General features: G+C 47.0%; 1 long non-coding RNA gene across 1 annotated transcript; it reads right to left on the bottom strand.

The window, feature by feature from the left end:
- Positions 1-2,993: 2,993 nt before the first annotated feature.
- On the bottom strand, positions 2,994-13,095 carry LOC120919374. The gene is made up of 2 exons (XR_005744561.1): positions 12,461-13,095; positions 2,994-3,268 (listed from the first exon to the last, which is right to left on the bottom strand). It is a non-coding gene; the product is annotated as an uncharacterized LOC120919374 (long non-coding RNA).
- Between the last annotated feature and the right edge of the window lie 4,030 nt (positions 13,096-17,125).

Genomic DNA, 17,125 nt, shown 5'->3' with positions numbered 1-17,125 from the left:
GCTGGGGTGGCTAGATGAAGAATTATACACGCTACACATGTCCCTTGCCATTCTTAGTGTCTTGTTTTTGGCTAGGAAATTTATTGCCAGGAAATGGTTGTCTGCAACAGCCCCCACGCACACAGAATGGATTACATCCGTAAACGATTCTCTTATTAGGGAACAACTCACGTACAAGCATCGGGGTAGTCCGGGGAAGTTTGAGAATATATGGGATCCCTGGCTGGACATCCCAGGTTTGGCACCATTGTGGCTTGTACAAAACAGGATTCTTGGGGTCAGATCCACATCAGCTACTACATCGTCCTAGATGGTTGTATTAGATAGGGATCTAGTTTTCGGGCAGTTTCCCGGGAGGATTCCGATATATGGTTACAGGTCCCTGCGGAACTAGTCCGTTTCTTGTATGTTATACCCAACAGTTAAATGTTTATAGCTAATTCAGGCCGCTCCCCACTGTTTAGGGGAGATTGGCACCCTGCCCTGCTCACTGACCCCTTTTTTTTGGGTCGGGGGAAGGGGGGGAAGGAATGACACATGGAGGCAGGGGCGTTGTTAGGGGTGGGCTGGGGAGGCTGGAGCCCCGAATGGGTCTGTGAAAAGCCCCGAGTCTCGGCCATTAGGGATGTAACACATAGCCCCGAGTCCCGCCGAGGAGGGAACATTTTATTTACATCTTACGACACTTAACTTGGGCTCCTGCCCTGTTATCTGTTTTTTTTTTTCAGCCCTTCCGCCTGGTTGGCTGGTGGAATTGTCTGTCTCCCTCGATGTGGGAGTAGCGGGGAACACCAGCCAACCAGGCGGAAGGGCTAAAAAAACTGAATAACGGCGCAGGAGCCCAAGTGAAGTAGGCAGCGATTGGCGGGCGGTGGAGTGGGAGGCGATGTGCCTCTGTGGTGCGCTGATTGGCCGTATGGGATATGATGCCCATCATGCCATGACGTGTACACGACACGTGTTTTCAGCGCGGCGGCGGCGCCAAGTTTGATTTTCTCCATCTGAAGAATCCAGGCAGCAAGCCAAGGTAAGCAAAAAACACTCTCTCCTGTACCGCAGGGGAGAGAGACAGTGAGCAGTGCCGAGTAGAGAGCTGCTTAAGTAAGTAAACCAGCAGGTGATTGCCCTCTGTTCAGCGCTGCTCACTGTCTCTCTCCATCTGCATGATTAATGTAGGAAAGGACAGAGCTGGGGGGGGGGGTGTCTGTGTAAATCTAAAGGGGTCTAGTGGTGCAGAGTGTTGCTGTCTAATGTAAAAGGGGCCCAGAGGTGCGGTGCTGTCTGTGTAATGTAAAAGGAGTTCAGAGGTGCAGTGCTGTGTAATGTAAAAGGAGTCCAGAGTGCTGTGTAATGTAAAAGGGGTCCAGAGTGCTGTGTAATGTACAAGGGGTCCAAAGTGCTGTGTAATGTAAAAGGGGTCCAGAGTGCTGTGTAATGTAAAAGGGGTCCAGAGATGCGGTGCTGTGTAATGTAAAAGGGGTCCAGAGATGCGGTGCTGTGTAATGTAAAAGGGGTCCAGAGGTGTGGGGGGCTGTGTAATGTAAAAGGGGTCCAGAGGTGTGGGGGGCTGTGTAATGTAAAAGGGGTCCAGAGGTGCGGGGGGCTGTGTAATGTAAAAGGGGTCCAGAGGTGCAGTGCTGTGTAATGTAAAAGGGGTCCAGAGGTGCAGTGCTGTGTAATGTAAAAGGGGTCCAGAGGTGCAGTGCTGTGTAATGTAAAAGGGGTCCAGAGGTGCAGTGCTGTGTAATGTAAAAGGGGTCCAGAGCTGCAGTGCTGTGTAATGTAAAAGGGGTCCAGAGGTGCGGTGCTGTGTAATGTAAAAGAGGTCCAGCGTCGGCAGTAAAGCGTCGCTATTTTAGCAGCACTTTACTGTCGTTTTTGCGGCACTATGCGGCGCTGTGTGTGCATGCTGTGGGGGGGGGGCAGGAAAAGTAGTGTAGTCAGGCCAATGTAGTGTAGTCAGGTCAGTGTGGTGAGGTCAGGTCAGTGTATGCAATGCAGGTCAGGTCAGTGTATGCAATGCAGGTCAGGTTAGTGTAGTCGGTGTAGTGTAGTCAGGTCAGTGTACTGTAGTCAGGTCAGGTCAGTGTATTTAGGTCAGTGTGGTCAGGTCAGTGTATTGTGGTCAGGTCAGTGTAGTGTATGCAGGTCAGGTCAGTGTAGTGTATGCAGGTCAGTGAGGTCAGGTCAGTGCAGTCAGGTCAGTGTAGTGTATGCAGGACAGGTCAGTGTATGTTGGTCAGGACAGGTCAGTGTATGTTGGTCAGGACAGGCCAGTGTATGTTGGTCAGGACAGGTCAGTGTTAGTGTATATTGGTCAGGACAGGTCAGTGTATGTAGGCCAGGACAGGTCAGTGTATGTTGGTCAGGACAGGTCAGTGTATGTTGGTCAGGACAGGTCAGTGTATGTTGGTCAGGACAGGACAGTGTATGTTGGTCAGGACAGGTCAGTGTATGTTGGTCAGGACAGGTCAGTGTATGTTGGTCAGGACAGGTCAGTGTATGTTGGTTAGGACAGGTCAGTGTATGTTGGTCAGGACAGGTCAGTGTTAGTGTATGTTGGTCAGGACAGGTCAGTGTATGTAGGTCAGGACAGGTCAGTGTATGTTGGTCAGGACAGGTCAGTGTATGTTGGTTAGGACAGGTCAGTGTATGTTGGTCAGGACAGGTCAGTGTTAGTGTATGTTGGTCAGGACAGGTCAGTGTATGTAGGTCAGGACAGGTCAGTGTATGTTGGTCAGGACAGGTCAGTGTATGTTGGTCAGGACAGGACAGTGTATGTTGGTCAGGACAGGTCAGTGTATGTTGGTCAGGACAGGTCAGTGTATGTTGGTCAGGACAGGTCAGTGTATGTGGGACAGGACAGTGTATGTGGGACTGTTTTGGACCCGAGCCAAGTGCACGGAGTGTCTGATATCTGCTTCCTGAGCCAAATTAGATAAGAAGCGTTTGTACAAACTGAAGAACGTAAATAATCTACACTCAGACTTGTGTCTCAGGGTGAAGACCGTTACTTCTGCTTTTTATTGTAAGCCGTGTGTTTTTATATGGATTACAAGTACATTCAAGAGCGCATGACCGAACACACGATCATGCTCATTAATATTCATTAATATTCAACATTCTCATTAATATGTAATATTATTCTTGTGACGTCCTGGCGTCTGGCATCTGTCTGGTTCTGTGGTTCTTAGGGACTTTCAGCTGTCCTAAAATAGTTGTTTTTTGCAGACTGAGTTCCTGTTCTGATAAACCATGTGATGCATCTCTGAAATACAACATTATATTAGCAAAGGGGTAAATTATGCATTACGATTATATGTGATTATTCCTATAGCAATCAATAACCTATTTGCATACGTTATATATATATATATATATATATGATCATATGTGATATAAAGCATGTGTTTGTGCATTGAAATAGGCATTTCATTATCTTAGTTTGACTATTTTTATCACATCCACTACAGCACCCCCCTTGAAATGTCTATTTTAATCTATTTTAATCTGTCCCTGTTTTAATCTAAGTTTCCCCACCCCAAGGCGCGCGGAGTCTAAGGTCCAGCAGGTTTTCCCCAGAGCCTCTAGTGGTGAGGATGGCTTTCGCTGCAGCTGGACCCAGGTCGCGGCCTCAAGGCTCCTACCCTATCTGTCCCTGTCATCCTGCCTATTCATGATGTGAGACTGGGAATGTCTGTAGTGGAATGTGCGGTTCTTCGTACTCATCTTCCTCGAGCCCTATGTCTTGGTTCACAAACGTAGGGATTCCTTGTTCTACTGCTTTCTCTATACATTTCTTTAAACAAGGGAGTATGCAACAAATTATCAGAGCGAGGAGAAATAGAAAGATTAGTATGGTTACTCCTATTTGGGTTAAAATTCTCTGCCACCCGTTCATCCAACTGAAGTATTGGTCCCATGGATCTGTGATGCCTGAATTTTTCTTTAGTTCAACTGACAGATTCTTCAACTTTTTAAGGGCTACAGTGACTTGGCCATTCGGGCCGGTGTTGTCTGGAATATATGTACAGCAAGTGGTGCTGGTCATCTTGTCTATCACAGTACAAACCCCTCCTTTCTCTGCAAATATCATATCCAGAGCCATCCGGTTCTGGAAAGTCATTTGAGAGTCGGCCTCCAACTGTTCGGCTATTCCCTGGAATGCGTCTCTCGTGTAATTGACAAACCTTTGCTGATTGTAATATATATAATTTATCCAGTCTACATTTTTGCTAACAGTTATTATGGGGATTAGGGCCTCTAAACCTGCTTTTACCTGGTCTCGGGCCTTGAATTCATCAGGGACCCCCCTCGGAACTCCAATGGCATCTAAATACACATGAGGGTCAAAACTTCCCGGAAGGGCTTCCCTTTTTGTCCTCTTACCCTGTGTGTTGTGAGTACCTTCCGTTAGGGTTAGGATGTGCAGAGGCATGATGGCCTTTGCAAGGGCACATTCTCCCCTCCATTGTCCTTCCAATCTGGACCTCACTTGCATGTCTCCACATATCCAATACACATCCCCCAAGGATTGACTTTGATTCTGTATTAAGTTGGCCGGGACATGACTGTAAGAAGCACAGTAACCTTTGGAGAAGTTACCTAGGTTTTTACCCCTCCCTTCATGGTGAGCATAACAAGTGTAGTTTCCAGGGTATAAGGTGATAGCTATCTTAGGTATTGAAGCACTGGTGTCTATGGGATATTCCTTTTTCCATTTTTCACATGTTAATTGGTTGGTGGAAATGTTAGCGTAGAGGCTTAGGAAGCACTCTTCCTCTTTTTTAGGTATAACTAATGGGACTGTACCCAAATGTGGCCTTGCACTACCACAGACATAGCAGTTGGTTTTATTATGTCTGCTGGCGCTATATCTCATCCATTCTAGCCAGAGATTGATTTCTGAAAGGCCGGTCTCAACCTCCATTGTATCCTTGAAGGTAGGATCTGCTATTGCAACCATGTCCTCCAGGGTCTGTACATGGGGCTTTAAGGGGTTTGGTGGGGGCGGCAGGTTCTTGATTGGCTGCCATTCATTGTTGTTGTACATATCTTCTAGGCGGAAAGACCCTTTATGACCCCAGTGACCACCTCCGAACCACCACCCCAACACATACTCTCCCTTATCGGATGGGCTCGGATTCCGTATGTTTAGGACAAGTGTCATACTGGGCCCTGGCTTGGTGAGGGTAAGACGGGTTAGCAAGGGCTCCCCCTGGCTGTCTTTACTGTCATAGGCTGGCAGAGGGTTATATCCCCAGGGTGTCCCTGTGTTCCAAGCTGCTGCTCCCCAACTGTCACAATTTTTTCCCCATGACCCTTTAGTGACACATATATATCCCTCTCCGTCACCTTTTTCATACCGTTCTGACCTGCTGTCATGCTCAGGACATGGGAGTATCTTACACGGGTGGAAGTCAAACGTGGCTATATGGGTATCAGATGAATTATACCAAAAAATGACCTTCCCATCTTTCTTAGTAATAGCTGCATGCTGTGCCCCAGTCAACCCACACAGACAAAGGATATATATGATCATGATTTATCTTTATCCGTTTCCTTGGGTATGGTGACCTTCTTGCAGTGGGAGGCGTGTATCCAGGTATTCTTCCCTGCAACTTTCACAGATGTAGCTGTTATTAGGAGGACCTGGAAGGGACCGTCATATCTTGGTTCAAGAGGGTGTTTTCGCACAAATTTCTTCACCAGAACCCAATCACCGGGGACCAGCTTGTGTGTTCCTGTATCTAACTCAGGATCTGGAATGGAAGAGAAAACCTTTGCATGGATTCGGGTTAATTCACGAGATAAAGCAGTCACATAATCAGTTAATACATCGGATTGTAACTGTAACTGTTGTGGATAATAACACCCTAATCTCGGGGCTGAACCAAACAGTATTTCATAAGGTGATAAACCATGGCTCTCTTTAGGAGTGTATCTCACACTGAACAGGGCGATGGGTAGACTATCTGGCCAGCTCATCCCTGTCTCCTGAGACATTTTCAACATTCGGGATTTTATTGTGCCATTCAATCTTTCTACCTTCCCACTGCTCTGAGGGTGATACGGGGTGTGGAAAGCAAGTGTGACCCCTAGGGCTGTCCATATTTCTTTGGTTAACGAGGCCGTGAAAGCCGGCCCCTGATCACTCTCTATGACCTCTGGGACACCATATCTGCACACTATTTCCGTTAGAAGCTTCTTGGCTGTGGTCTTCGCTGTCATGTTGGTCACAGGGAACGCTTCGGGCCAGGAACTGAACATATCAACGATTACTAGAGCGTATTCATACCGGCCACTCTTCGGCATCTGAATATGATCAATCTGTATTCGTTGAAAGGGATATTGAGCTTTAGCCAGATGTTTCATGGGTGTCTTTTCCGTTCTGCCTGGGTTGCACTTGGCACAAATGACGCATGACTTACAGAAGTTGTTGGTAAGTGGGGTAATTCCTGGGGCCAGGTAGTATTTATTGATCAAAGCATTCATCAAGGTCTTCGACAGGTGAGAAGCACCATGAGCCCACTGCACCACAGCTGGGAACATGGACCGTGGTAAACATGGTCTCTTATTCACTTCCATGAGTCCATCCTTCAATATGGCTCCCTTCTTCGTCCATGTTCCTTTTTCCTCTTCACTTGCTGCCTCTTGCATTTCCTTCAAGCGTGCCCAATCCACAGGAGGGTTCTGCAAGATCATGGTGGCTTGTACTGTCTCTTGTGTTGGAATGTTTTGGACGTCCACTCTGCGTACAACTTCTCGCACACCTTTCGCGGCATGTTTTGCTGCAGTGTCCGCCAAGTGATTACCTTGTGCTTCTTGAGTGTTCAGTCTGCCATGTGCCTTTACCTTGAGAACTGCCACTTGGGTAGGAAGTAGCAGAGCATCAATCAGGTCCCTGACTTCTGCGCTGTGTTTTATAGGTGTACCCACTGCTGTCAGAAAACCCCTATTCTTCCACAGGACACCATAGTCACAGGCCACTCCAAGAGCGTATCTTGAGTCCGTATAAATGTTAGCCTTCTTCCCTTCCGCCAGCTTGCATGCCATGATTAGGGCCTGAAGTTCTGCTTCTTGTGCGGACTTAGAGGGGGGCAATGCAGAGGCATGGAGGATTGTATCTCTGGTAGTGACAGCATATCCGGTGTGGTACCTCCCTTCATGATCTGCATATCTTGATCCATCAACATAGATAGTCAGGTCAGGGTCGTCCAGAGGCACTCTGCTAACTGTTGGCAGGTGTGTAGTTTCCATCTTCATGATTTCAAGACAGTCGTGAGAGATATCGTAAGGGTCGTATCCCCCCTCGAAAAGCGGGAGCAGAGTGGACGGGTTGAGGGTGTTACATCTGAGGAGGGATATATTGTCCGGGAGGAGCAAAGTGCATTGTAGTCTGAGATGTCTTGCTGCTGACATATGTTTTGGTTGTACTTGGTTTAGCACGGCTGATATGTCATGCGGAGCTAGAAGGATGAGGAAGTGGCCCAACACGAGATCTGCAGTTTTGTCCAGAAGGGCTTGGGCTGCGAAAACAGCTCTGAGGCAGGAGGGTGCCCCCCTAGCTACTGGATCCAATCGACAGGAATAGTACCCGATAGGTCTAAGTCTGTTGTCACAAGATTGGGCCAGTACTCCTGTGGCGTGTCCTTCTCTCTCTGAGACAAATAGCTTGAAGCTCTTTTCATAGTCTGGTATGCCAAGGGCAGGGGCCGACGACAGGATCTGTTTCAGAATTTCAAAGTTTGTAAGGGCCTCTGGTGGCAGAGTGAAAGGATCAGTCTTTAGAGCATCATAGAGTGGTTGCATTAGCAGAGATGCTTCTGGAATCCATGAACGACAATAAGATATTAGGCCCAGAAAAGCATGGAGAGACTTGTGGCCAACTGGCACCGGAATTGCTTTGATCACAGCTATTCGTTCTTGAGTAAGATGTCTTACGCCTTGTGAGATACAATGTCCAAGGAAGACCACTGTTTGCTTGCACCACTGGATCTTCTGTTTTGATGCTTTACAGCCTTGTTCAGCCAGGTAACAAAGAAGGTCTTCAGAGTGGGTGGCAGCCTCATTTTGGGTATCTGCGCAAAGCAAGAGGTCATCCACATATTCGAGAAGCACAACGTCTGGGTGGAGTTTGATCCACGTGTCCAGAATGAATTTCATTGCCTTGGAGAATTGGGACGGGGAGTTCTGGGCACCTTGCGGCATTACAGTCCAGGTGTAGCTTTTCCTTTCGTGGATGAAACTGAATAAGAATTGACAACGCGGGTCTAGGGGGACACTGAAGTAGGCGTTTGCTAGGTCCACCACAGTAAAGTACTTGGCCGTGGGTGGTATTCCTGCCAGCAAGGTGTGTGGGTTGGGTACGATGGGTGTCTCCAGTATGGTGGCTTCATTCACTGCTCGCAGGTCCTGCACCATGCGATATTTCACAGGTTCTCCTTTTGGGGTTTTCTTCTTGACTGGGAAGAGTGGGGTGTTGCAGGGGCTTGTGCAGGGTATAAGTGCCCCATTCTGGAGGAGGGCCTCTATCTGGCGAGTGATTGCTGCTGACACGGACGGCTTGAGGGGGTATTGGGGTTTTCTGGGGAAAGGGGCACCAGGCTTCATTCTGACCATGACAGGCGGGACTTTTAGATGACCGATGTCTTCTGGGCCTGTAGACCACAGGCAGGAAGGTATTCGGGTTAAAACCTCTTCCGGAATTCCAGTCTTGTCTTCTACGTTTAGGGACAGCAAGAGCGGAATGGAGCATAATGCTGACGTGTCTTCATCAGTCAGTGGTGAGGTTACTCGGATACCACCATCAGGTTGGAAGGAGATTGAGGCCTGGAGTCTGGATAAGACGTCAGCCCCTAGTAAGTTCAAGGGACAGGTGTCGGAAACCACAAATCTTGTTAGCAGGTCAGGGATGTTGCCAACTTGTAGGGGGCGGGTTAGAGGACTTTTTCGGGGTGTTCCATCCACTCCAACGCACGTGATGTCATTGTCAGATAGGAAGGAGATATCGGGTAATTCTTTCGTTCGAATAACAGACCGGGCAGCACCTGTGTCGCAAATGAACTGTGTGGGCCGGCCCTCGATGCTGAGTGTTATCTTGGCTAGAGGTCCCCCTGAATCTTTGTGTGTTGCGATCATGGTTGGAGTGTATGACACAGGCTTGCCGAATTCCTATGGATCCATATGGCCAAACAGAGGAGGAGGAGGCCAATCATTGGGTGCTGAGTTGGGATTCCCCTGGACGTTTTGTCCTTGGTGTTGAGCATCTCCTCTTCTTTGGTCCCCATGATCGGGCTGTCTTCGATCGGATCTCCACGGGCTTCGGCATTGTCTCCGAAAATGTCCGGGCTTCCCACAGTTGTAACAGCAGGCTCGCGGGTTTCGTGTTTGTGGTGGCGGGTATGGTGTGTCAGAAGTCAACATGAGAGGGACTGCCTTCCTATTACCCTGTGAGGACTCTATGCCCTTTGCTACCAGTAGTAGAGTGTCAAGAGGTAACACTCTGTACTCTGGCCGAGATAGTAGCAGGCCTTTCCGGATTGTGTCCCTGAGGCCTGTTACAAATGCAGAGGATAGCATCTGCGTATGTGCCTTGTTTTGTGTGCTGAATCCCAAATCGGTGAACACCTGTAACATCCTAGTATGGAATTTCTCAACTGATTCAGCCTTATCTTGTGTAATGTCTTGGATGTTTGTTGCTTGGTCTGCCAGGCGGTCACGTGCCCACTGTTGTAACTGCGTCACAAACTCACATCCCGAACCATATGTATTGTCAGGGATGCCACTGTCCACTTTGAAACACCTTAGCATTACTGGCCAGTAAGCATCCCCTGCTTTGATTTCACAGAGACTTACCAGGTCCCGCCAGGCACAGGAGTATGCCTTCTGGATCTGGGCAACTCTTCTGTAAAATGGCATGGGCTGTTTTTCAGGATCTGGTAGACTGGTTACAAGGGATGATGCTTGTTGAGGGCTAAAGGTCACATACATCAGGGGTGCGCCTAGTGGTGCAGGTGGCATTTCCCCCCTTGGTATGTGAGGTTGTGACCCACTGGGTGGAAGTCTCCAGTAATTTCCCTGTTGTGGTGGTTGGAGAGGTAGTCCCCTGTTTTGTGGGGGGGGGCCATACTGTATGGTGTCATGTGAATCACCTGTGGGTCCTCCTGAGACATTCACCGTGTCCTCAGAGAACGGTTGTGAATGAGGAGGGGAATACAATGGGAGTGAGAACCTAGCACCAACCCTGGTTGCTTGCGCTGCTCCCCACAGGCCTGCGGATGTAGGCCGTGCTGCTGTGGAAGTGGGATGGAGATGTGAGGATGTCACTCGGTCAGATTCTATACAGAATTCCTGCAGCGCCCTGTGAGGTGACTGAAGGGGGGGATGTACTGGTTCATGGCCCTGGTATGGAAGTGTAGTTGTCTTGGTGTTCACATCCGACAGGCCTCCAGACACTATAATCTGAGCTGGGCCCTGGTCTTCATGACTGGCTGAACTGGGAGTGGTACCAGTTGGAGCGACGCCCCCCTTGGTCACTGACACTTCTTGGTGCTCAGGTGAGTGGCAGTGACTATCAATGCTTTCCTCTGCCTCATCCTCATCATCTTCTAACATCATTAATGGGTTAACACCTTCCTTGTAATATGCTCCGGTCTGATCTAACACTGGGCATATAGGTATGGGTGTACCAATATGGCCGTCACAGGAAGCAGTCATGGGGAGTCTTCCTGTGTCACCAGTGTTGGGTGTTGCAAGATGGCCACTGCCCTTGGGAGGTGCCATGGGTGCTGAAGGAGGTGGTACCTTGGGACGGTGCCTGGTGGGAGGATCAAGTGAGGGGGCGGTTGCTGAGGGGCAGGGTCTCCTGTCCTGTGCTCGGACGCCATTATAGGGTGGTGGCCGTCCAGACTCAAATGTACATTCTGGTTTATGATACACATATACAATATATCCATGTTGGTTTGTCTCTTGCTCTGACCACCCCTCTACTTGGACAGCTTGCGATACTCTGTACCAGGCTTCAGCTGTAGCTAATAAGCCATGATCAGACAATAGACCTTTTTTCCGTTTTAACAACACCCTCCATTCTTCTGCCTGCAACCTCCCACCCATGTGCATGTTGATGTCACATACTTTTGCAAGTTCATTTATCCTCTTAACTGCTGTTTTTCCCTCCCTCTCTAAAACCAAGCTGTAAGCTAAGCTGCCTTCCCTCGGCTTTTCTAACTTCTGTCCCATTGCTATTTAATGGAGGGATACACGTTCAGATCTCTGGATTTTGTATTACAAGGCTGTCTAGGACACAAGTTTGAAGTTTTGGCTGCGTGCTCTTTTGAGATCTTTCTGCGCTGTCACTTCCTCTTTTTTAAAAGTACACTTTCTCCTTTTTTTTTTTTTTTTTTTTTAAATCGAAAGTGTCAGCCTGCTACAGACAGACGAGCTTAAACAATACAGCAGTTAAATACAGTGCGTTCCTTTAAATGTCATTTACGTCTCCCAGAGGCAAACCCAAACTTCTGACTCTGTCCTTTTCACCCTCCTCACACTTTTCTGGCTGTTCTGGCTGGAGTGGGCACCTAATAGGTAAGTATCCCCTCTCTCTAGCTTCACCTTCTATTGCTGGTAATGATGCACCGACTACAATTCTGACTGGGTAGTGCACGTTTAATCTGAACACCAACACATCTGGAAAATCTACCAACAAAGGTTTCAGGCCAAGAATTTCTTCCCTGTATCCTGGGGTTATCACTTTCACCAACCCCCAACCCTCTGAATGAATTCCTAACAGTAGCCCACAGACACATTCAGGACATGACATCCCTGGCTCATGTGATTAAAAGATGAGACCTCAGAACAACGTCACAGGATTTTCCCTGCACACCTTTGTGCACACCTGTGCAGTAGTACCTGATACCCTGAGCTGTGCGCACCTTCTCAGGTATACCTTACAACAACCCTGAGAGAAGTTTGACCACGTTATCACAGCCAGTTATCGCATCTGTGACTCTATTCCTTTCTGCCTGTCTCATCCAAACATCAGAGGCCAGCACATATAACAAAACACCAAGATATGTGACAACCGCAGTGAAATATAGGATTATTAGTCCTCACGGGATCCCCACGCAACTATGCGTTCTCCTGACGCCCCCTCCTGGTCATCCGTGCTTCACAGCACAATTATTTATTCCCCCAGGAGGAGTTTGACCACGTCAAATCTCATCCGTGATTATATAATTAATCCCCTTATTCCCAACAGCCGTCCCAAGCTTGACAGAACAAAACAAAAACAACAGGAAACAAAATACAGGCTGCAGATACCAATGCAGGTTCTTATAAATGACCCTCGGGCAAGCTATATTATCTGCCTGCTTTGCTGATCGAGGGCAAGCCGACACGGGAACAGGAACTAACCAACCACGGGCGGGATGAACAGTAGACAAAATTAAAAGTGTCTTACCGTTCTCAGAGGTGATCAGTCTCTGCACCCGTCCGCATTGGTCTCCGTCCCAGTCCCCTCTCGATCGGCTTGGCCCGAATCAGGAAGCCCGAAGCCCCACGTTGGGCGCCAATTGTTTTGGACCCGAGCCAAGTGCACGGAGTGTCTGATATCTGCTTCCTGAGCCAAATTAGATAAGAAGCGTTTGTACAAACTGAAGAACGTAAATAATCTACACTCAGACTTGTGTCTCAGGGTGAAGACCGTTACTTCTGCTTTTTATTGTAAGCCGTGTGTTTTTATATGGATTACAAGTACATTCAAGAGCGCATGACCGAACACACGATCATGCTCATTAATATTCATTAATATTCAACATTCTCATTAATATGTAATATTATTCTTGTGACGTCCTGGCGTCTGGCATCTGTCTGGTTCTGTGGTTCTTAGGGACTTTCAGCTGTCCTAAAATAGTTGTTTTTTGCAGACTGAGTTCCTGTTCTGATAAACCATGTGATGCATCTCTGAAATACAACATTATATTAGCAAAGGGGTAAATTATGCATTACGATTATATGTGATTATTCCTATAGCAATCAATAACCTATTTGCATACGTTATATATATATATATATATGATCATATGTGATATAAAGCATGTGTTTGTGCATTGAAATAGGCATTTCATTATCTTAGTTTGACTATTTTTATCACATCCACTACAGGACAGGTCAGTGTATGTGGGACAGGTCAGGCCTGTGTATGTAGGGCAGGTCAGACCAGTGTATGTAGGACAGGTCAGGCCAGTGTCTGTAGGTCTGGTCAGTGGTGTATGTAGGTCATGTGTCAGAAACAACCCTGAAAGACATGCTGATCTCATGGAGTGTGTAACTGACATACATACACACACACACGTTAGTGTGTACTGACACACGCGCGCGTAGGTCAGGGCAGGTGAGTCGCACCGCGCCCCCCCCCCCGGTCCCGGCTTCGGGCTGAAGCCCTTGGTCTTTTTGCTACCTAGCAACGCCCCTGCATGGAGGACACACTTAATCTGCATAAGGTTCAGGTTAATCAGCCCAACATTGCTTTTATGTACCACTGTATAACTAGTGTAGTGGATGGAACTAATGCGATACTGGAGAGTATGACTATGCTGTATTGATATTTCTGTGTCCCCGACAATATGTGGCTATTATATTTCGTAGCGCAGTGGAAAATGTATGTGTATGTTATTTGTGTTTGTTTTCAATAAAAATTATCTGATTTTAAAAAAAAAAGGCTATTTTAGGGGGCATTAGACTGACCCAGGGCAATTTCCTGGTACACTGTATTGTACCGCAATGAGGGTGCCCGGAATGCGGGACAGAGCTGCCAATTGCGGGAAGGCCCCGCAAAATCCGGAACGATTGGGAGGTATGGTTATCGTTGTGACTAGGGTTGTCCCGATACCACTTTTTTAGGACCGAGTACAAGTACCGATACTTTTTTTCATATAGTCGCCGATACCGAATACCGATACTTTTTTTAAATGTCATGTGACAGTTTTCAAACCACAATACAGACTAAGGATATTTTCTTTAGAATTATGAAGAACTCTAACTCAAGACATTATAAAAGAATAAAAATGAGTAAAAATGAATAAAAATGTTTTATTTGCTTGTCACGCAGTAGTAAAAAACTCAAAGAATTTTCATAGAACATGTTGATAAATACAAAAAAAGTATTCTATTTAGGTATCGGGAGCATTTGCGCGAGTACGAGTACTCCCGCAAATACTCGGTATCGGTCCCGATACCGATACTAGTATCGGTATCTGGACAACCCTAGTTGTGACTTGTGAGTCGGAAGCGGGACTTTGGTCTGGACTCGGGAGGCCTGTAATGCACAGTGCTGCTCTAGACCGTCGTCTAAGGACTCGGGTAGTGCCGGCCCAAGACATTGTGCTGCCTGGTACCAAGAATGAAATGCTGCCCCCCCCCCCCCCCCGAAAAAAAAATAATGCCCACCAAAATGCCCCACATTCATTATTTTATATCATGATAACTAAAGAGGACCTGCCATGGCTCTATACATGTATATGCGGATAAAGAGGACCTGTCATGGCTTTATACATGTAAAGGAGTATAAAGAGGACCTGTCATGGTTGTTTACATGTATAAAGAGAACCTGTCATGGCTCTATACATGCATGAAGGAGTATAAAAAGGACCTGTCATCGCTCTATACATGTATATAGGAGTATAAAAAGAGGACTTGTTGTGGCTCAATACATGTATGTAGGAATATAAAGAGGACCTGTCATGGCTCTATAAAAAAGGACCTGTTATGGCTCTATTCATGTATAGGAGTATAAAGAGGACCTGTCATGGCATTATACATGTATGTAGGAGTATAAAGAGGACCTGTCATGGCTCTATACATATATATAGAAGTATAAAGAGGACCAATCATGGCTCTATACATGTATATAGAAGTATAAAAGGATGTGTCATGGCTCAATACATGTATGTAGGAATATAAAGAGGAACTAAATGGCTCTATACATGTATAGAAGTATAAAGAGGACCTGTCATGGCTCTATACGTGTATATAGGAGTATAAAAAGGACCTTGCGTGGCCGTGGCCACAATGTCAGCTGGACACCCGTGATCGCTCCAGAGAGCCAGAACAGGGATCTGTCAATGTAAACAGACAGTTCCCCATTCTGACAGGGGAGAAGAGACAGATCTGCTGTTCCTAGTGATTAGTAACAGAGATCTGTCTCCTCCTCCAGTCAGTCCCATTCCCCCAGTTAGAAACACCTCCCAGGGAACACTAAATGTGTCCTTGTCCTGCCAGTGACATTTACACAATAATCAGTGCATTTTTATAGCACAGATCGCTGTATAAATGTCACTGGTCCCAAAAAAGTGTCAAAGGTGTCCGATCTGTCCACCGCAATGTCACAGTCTCGCTACAAATCGCAGATCACCGCTATTACTAGTAAAAAAATAATAAAAATGCCATAAATCCATCCTCTATTTTGTAGACGCTATAACTTTTGCGCAAACTAATTAATATACACTTATTGTGTTTTTTTTTTTAACAAACATATGTAGAAGAATACATATCAACCTAAATTGATAAAGAAATGTATATATATATATTTTTTTTGGATGTTAATTATAGCAAAAAGTAAAAAAAATAATATATATATATATATTTTTTTAAATTGTCACTATTTTTGTTTATAGCACAAAAAATAAAACCGCAGAAGTGATCAAATACCACCAAAAGAAAGCTCTATTTGTGGGGAAAAAATGACGTAAATTTTGTATAGGTACAATGTCACACGACCGCGCAATTGTCAGTTAAATCGATGCAGTGCCGAATCACAAAAAAATTATTGAATTGCATTATTTCTATTATTACATTGTTATATAAAATAAAATAGTTCAACTCACCATAATGCAGAATCAGTGGGAGCCCTGAGTGTGTCACTTGCCGCGTCACCTGCCATCAGATGCAGATTGTCACTTGCCACACATTGCGGATTTTCACTTGCAACAACGTCACCTGCCACACGTTGTGAATTGTCACTTGCCACATCGCCTGCCACGCATTGCAGACTGTCACTTGCCACGTCACCTGCCACACATTGCGGATTGTCACTTGCCACGTCACCTGCCACACATTGCGGATTTTGTCACCTGCCACACGTTGTGAATTGTCACTTGCCACGTCACCTGCCACACATTGCGGATTGTCACTTGCCATGTCACCTGCCTAACATTGCGTATTTTGTAACCTGCCACATGTTGTGAATTGTCACTTGCCACGTCACCTGCCACACGTTGCAGATTGTCACTTGCCACTTCACTTGCCACATGTAGGACAGTCCTCTTGTTTCCCTGTGTCCTGTAGCAATCACTCTCTGTTACTTCCTGGGTTCCAGACTCTCTCTCCCAGCAGAGTGCATGCTGGGGGCTGAAGTCTGCTGGCTGTGCACAACAATAGGGCACTCAATCTTCTGGGACTGCATGTCCCATGATGCTCCACTAAACCCTAGTCTCTGTTGATTGGTGGCCACAGCACAGTCAATCAGGAGAGACAAAGAACTAAGTGGCGAACCAGGTGAGAGCCGCTCTCTCTCCATTGCTGTGCTGACAGGAGAAAGGAGTGGGCGAGCGGGGGAGATATACTGACGTCCCGCAGCTCGCCTCTCTCCCTTGTCACAGCTTCCCTTTCTATAGCGGGCACTGCGCGGGCATGCTGGGGCCACTTACAGGAGCACTGCCTGCCTAATGGCGGTCCTGGGAACGGGCTGCTGTCGGGCGGCAATTTGTCGCCCCCTCAAAAGTGCGGCCTGGGTCCCGAGGTACCATCGCCCTGCACATGGGGGACCGGAATTTGGGGGCTTCCAGATTATGGTAAGCCCAAAGCAACCCCCATGTTGAGTACATGTGGCCTGGTATTGCTCGCTCGCCATCCCCTTTCCTGGCATAGGGGTATGGTGTGGATTTTGGGGGGACCCCACACCATTTTATTTTTAATCTTGGAAAAACATTTTTCTATTGCTGGCAATGACAGCTGATGACGGCCCATTTCTTAACAACCACCTATTTGACTGTCCCTTGATTGGGGAAAGCTTTGCCCAATCAGGTCTTACAATGCACTGTGCAGCACGCAGTGCAATGTTAGGAGC

Source organism: Rana temporaria, chromosome 12, assembly GCF_905171775.1.
Source record: "Rana temporaria chromosome 12, aRanTem1.1, whole genome shotgun sequence".
NCBI lineage: Eukaryota > Metazoa > Chordata > Amphibia > Anura > Ranidae > Rana > Rana temporaria.
This window is presented reverse-complemented; position numbering and strand designations above follow the sequence as displayed.